We start from the raw sequence: 5,386 nt of genomic DNA on the forward strand, positions 1-5,386 counted from the left end.
TGTCCCATCAAAGTATGCCCAAAAACCATGTTTTCATTCAAAACCACAAGTGCCATTTTCAAAACAAGCCACTTTCAACTCTTTTCAAAATCAATCAAAACATGCCAATTTCAACCCTTCTCTTTGAAATCATTCAAAATTACCAAAATCAACAACAAGCCATCCTCAACTCACACATTGACATTTTACCAAAATTCCCAAAACCACATCCAACCATTTTAACACTTCTCTATCAAATGGCTAAAGGACAAACACAATATCATGTCATACATCCTTCTCATCCCAATTTCCAACAATACCATTTCCAATCAATAATCACTATACATAATCAACATCATACTCACCATCAACATGGTACCACCCACCAATTCAACCTTAATCATCCATCAAGCATATATCACAACATGCATTTCTTATATATCACACAATCAAGGCATCAATATTCATAATCACATATATGAACACATCATATATCTCAACCATTCAACAACACAACAATTCAATGCCTATCTTAGGGCCTCTAGCCTAAGTATTTCCTACCACATTACATATTAGATACGGGAAACCGAAACCATACCTTAGCCGATTTCCCAAGCTCAACCGGAGCACTTCCAAACCACTTTTCTCAAGCTCTCAAGGTCTCAACACCTCCAAGAACAGATTTTGTCACACAAAACCCTCTTCCAAGCTTTCCAAAATCACCAATCAAGCTCCAATATTCACATATACACAATCTAAGCCACAATCATCATACCCATACACAACATCTCAATGCCCAAACCTCATAGAACAACAAATTACACTAGGGTTGATAATCTTACCATACCCAAGGTTCAAGGAGACAAGATTAACCTTCTCCTTCAAGAGAGTTGGGTCCTATAACATCAAAGAACCCAAAATCTCAACATTTTTGCTCATGAAACTCGAAATCAAGGGCTGGAATTTCGAACAGTAAAACGTGGCTTACCTCAAGATTAATTGTATGGGTTTTGTAGAGCTCTCCGCGGTGAACGCGTGGCCGCAAACGGAGCGGCAATCGGAGCTCTAGATCAAAAGTTATGGTGGTTTGAAGATCAAGTGAGAGATAGAACTTGAGAGAGTGTTCTTCCCTCCATGGCCTCTCTTTTTCAGCGTGTATTAGTGTTGTGTGAGGAGAGAGAGTGCTGAAAACTAGGGTTTTGGTTTAGTTATGTTGGGCCAAGGGCCCACTTTGGGTCCGGTTGGACCGGTTTGGCCCGTTCGGTCCAATCTTGGTCCGTTTCCATAAAATTGGTACCGAAATTCTCGTCTCAATTTCCTCTATCATATTAAGCCATAAAAATATCATTTTTGGCTTTCTAGAATAAATTCTCATATATGGGTTAATTAGCCGTTAATTAACCGGGTCTTACATTCTACCCACCTAATTGGGAATTTTGCCCACAAAATTCAAATTCAAATTCAATTACCTGAGAATAAGTGCGGATAATCCGTTCGCATCTCTGACTCAAGTTCCCAAGTGTGTTCCTCAACACCGCCTCGACTCCAAGCCACTTTGACTAATGAAACCTCTTTTCCACGCAACCGTTTGATACTAGTATCATCAATTCTGACTGGAGCCACTGGAAGCGTCAAATCTTCTCTTAACTGAACCGATTCGGGTTCTAACACATGGCTAGCATCAGGAGTATACTTCGAAGCTGCGACACGTGAAATACGTCATGCAGGTTTGAAAGATGGGGTGGTAGAGCCACCCGATACGCCACCGGCCCAATCCTCTCCAGGATCTGAAATGGACCAATGTATCGAGGATTCAACTTCTTTGCTTTAATCGCTCTACCTACTCCTGTGGTCGGAGTAACTTTCAGGAAAACATGATCTCCTGCCTCAAATTCTAAGGGCTTCCGCCTTTGATCGGCGTAACTCTTTTGACGACTCTGCGCCGTAAGCATCCTATCTCGGATTTTCTTGACTTGTTCAGTGGTCTCAGCTATCATTTCCGGCCCCAACAAGCCTTTCTCTCCAGCTTCATACCAACATAGTGGAGATTGACATTTTCTCCCATACAAAGCCTCATACGGAGCCATTCCGATGCTCGCATGGTAACTATTATTGTATGCAAACTCTACTAATGGCACATATCGATCCCAACTCGCCGGTTGGTCCAAAACACAAGCTCTCAACATATCCTCTAGTGTTTGGATCGTCCTCTCAGATTGACCATCTGTTTGAGGATGGTACGCTGTACTCAAGCTTAATCGAGTTCCAAAAGCTTTCTGAAATGCACCCCAGAACCTCGAAGTGAAACGAGGATCTCTATCAGAGATTATAGTAGCAGGTACACCATGGAGTCTCACAATCTCCTTTATGTATAACCGAGCTAGCTCCTCAAGGGTGTAAGTCATCCGAACGGGTAAAAAGTGAGCTGACTTCGTCAGTCGGTCCACGATCACCCAGATAGCATCAAAACCAGTCCTAGTCCTTGGCAATCCCGACACAAAGTCCATTGCAATACTTTCCCACTTCCATTGCGGAACCTCTAAGGGTTGCAACATCCCGGAAGGTCTTTGATGTTCAATCTTTACCTTTTGACAAGTTAAGCACTTTAAAACATATTCCGCCACATCATTCTTCATACCCGGCCACCAAAACATCGCCTTTAAATCATGGTACATCTTAGTACTCCCCGGGTGAATGGAGAATCCGCTTTTGTGTGCCTCCTTTAAGATATCTTGCCTCAAAGTGCCAACATCCGGCACAATGATCCTACCCTTGAATCTCCATAACCCATCTTTTTCTTCCGACACTCTCCACTGTTTTCCTTGCTCGATAGCCGGTAACACATTCCATAACGCTTCATCATTTTCATGAGCCTTTAGGAGTTCGGACTTAAAGTCACTCGAGATTTCTAATCGGCTCAAACACAAGGTTCCAGATACTTCTCGAGCACCAATTTTTAGACTCTCGAATCCCTTGAGCAACTTCTCCTCTTGAAGCATCATCCAAGACGCATATAACGACTTTCGACTTAACGCATCCGCCACTATATTCGCCTTTCCAGGATGGTAATTTAACTCAAAGTCATAGTCTTTCAACAATTCCATCCACCTCCTTTGCCTCATATTAAGCTCTTTCTGATCAAAGAGGTATTTCAAGCTCTTGTGATCGGAGAAGACTTGGAACTTAACCCCATAGAGATAATGCCTCCACACCTTCAAGGCAAACACAACCGCAGCGAGTTCCAAATCGTGCGTAGGATAACTAACTTCGTGAGGTCTCAACTGTCGTGAGGCATACGCCACCACATTATGATGCTGCATCAGCACGCACCCTAGGCCCTTTAACGATGCATCACAGTACACCTCAAAAGGCTCGTTCGGCTCAGGTAACACTAACACAGGTGCAGTGGTCAACTTTTTCTTCAATGTTGAAAGCTCTCCTCGCACTCAGGAGTCCAAACAAACGGAGTGTCTTTGCGAGTTAACTTTGTCAATGACAAAGCTAATTGCGAAAAGCCTTTGATGAACCTTCGGTAATAGCCAGCTAAACCCAGAAAACTCCTTATCTCAGTTACTGTGGTTGGTTGCTTCCAATCCATCACAGCTTCTACCTTGGTTGGATCTACGGCTATTCCCTTCTTACTCACCACGTGACCCAAAAACTTCACCTCACTCTTCCAGAACTCACACTTAGACAGTTTCGCATAGAGTTTCTTCTCCTTTAAAATCTGCAACACGGTCCGCAAGTGTTCTGCATGCTCTTCTTCAGTCTTGGAGTAAATTAGTATATCGTCAATGAAGACAACCACGAATTTATCCAGAAACGGACGGAACACTCTATTCATGTAATCCATGAATACTGCAGGAGCGTTCGTCAACCCAAAGGACATTACAGTGTACTCGTAATGACCATAACGAGTCCTGAAAGCGGTCTTAGGGATATCCTCACCCCTCACCCTTATCTGGTGATAACCGGATCGCAAATCAATCTTAGAGAAAACCCCAGCTCCTTGTAACTGATCCATGAGATCATCAATCCTCGGCAATGGGTACTTATTCTTTATGGTGACCTTGTTCAGCTGCCTGTAATCCACACAGAGCCGCATACTTCCATCTTTCTTCTTTACCAGTAACACTGGAGCACCCCACGGGGAAACACTTGGTCGGATAAAGTTCTTACCCAAAATTCCTCTAACTGAGACTTTAGCTCGGCCATCTCTAACAGTGACATCCTATAAGGAGCACTTGAGATTGGTCCCGCCCCAGGCACCAACTCAATAGCAAACTCGACCTCTCGGTTAGGTGGAAATTCCTCAATATCATCGGGAAACACTTCCGGAAACTCACACACTACCGGAATCTGATCCAACTTTTGATCATCACTCGAAACACCAGCGGTTAACAACAGGATACCCTGACATTCGATTCCAGAACAGTTCACCATCATCGAATTCAAGTAATAATTATTCACCACGACCGGCCCTTCTGTATCCTCCGGCATAAAGTACACCGACTTTGTAGAACAATCAAGCAGGACATGGTTCTCAGATAACCAGTCCAATCCCAAGATAAGATCAAGACCGATCATCGGTAAGCAGATTAAATTATGGACAAAATCACGTGCTTGAACCTAAACGAAACTTTCAGGCATCCTAGCCTAGTTACCATGGCCTCATGGGTAGCATTATAAACTTTTAAGTCATAACCTAAGGTTATGATCTTCAATCCTAACTCATGGGCTTTCTCAAATGCAATAAATGAATGCGATGCTCCCGAATCAAATAAAGCATTTAAAGTTTGACCAGCCATTTCACAGTTACCTCGAATGAGTGTCTCGGATCCCTCTGCACCCACAGCTGAGGTGGTGAACACCCGACCAGTCTGTTGTGCTTTCCCAGCACCTTGCTTTTGCTTCTCCGGACAACTTGTGGCTTTATGCCCCGCTTTTCCACAATTGTAGCACAAACCCCATCCGGCCTTGCATGGTACTCCCGGATGGTGACTTCCACACCTGGTACAAGCTTGATCATTCTGAGGCTGCTTCCCAAACCTTTTCCCTTGGGAGTAGTTATTGTTGGGCCTCCTAAAAGAACCTCCCCTCTTGAAAGACGGACCTCTAGGTGCAAAGATCTTCCCTCGGTTCTGTGGAAATGATCCTTTGTGACTTCCTTTCTCAGCGGCTGCCCTCTTCACACACTCTTCAGCAACCCTACACTTGTTCACCAATTCGGAGAAAGTCCTAATCTCCATTGGCCCCACCGAACCGAAAATATCGCTCCGAAGTCCTCCTTCGTACTTAACACACTTCCACTCCTCATATTCCACCGGAGTCCCTTGACACATACGAGAGAATCTGAACAGCTCCTCAAACTTGTCAGTATACTCAGATACGGACATAGTACCCTACT

Source organism: Arachis hypogaea, chromosome 14, assembly GCF_003086295.3.
Source record: "Arachis hypogaea cultivar Tifrunner chromosome 14, arahy.Tifrunner.gnm2.J5K5, whole genome shotgun sequence".
Taxonomy (NCBI): Eukaryota; Viridiplantae; Streptophyta; class Magnoliopsida; order Fabales; family Fabaceae; genus Arachis; species Arachis hypogaea.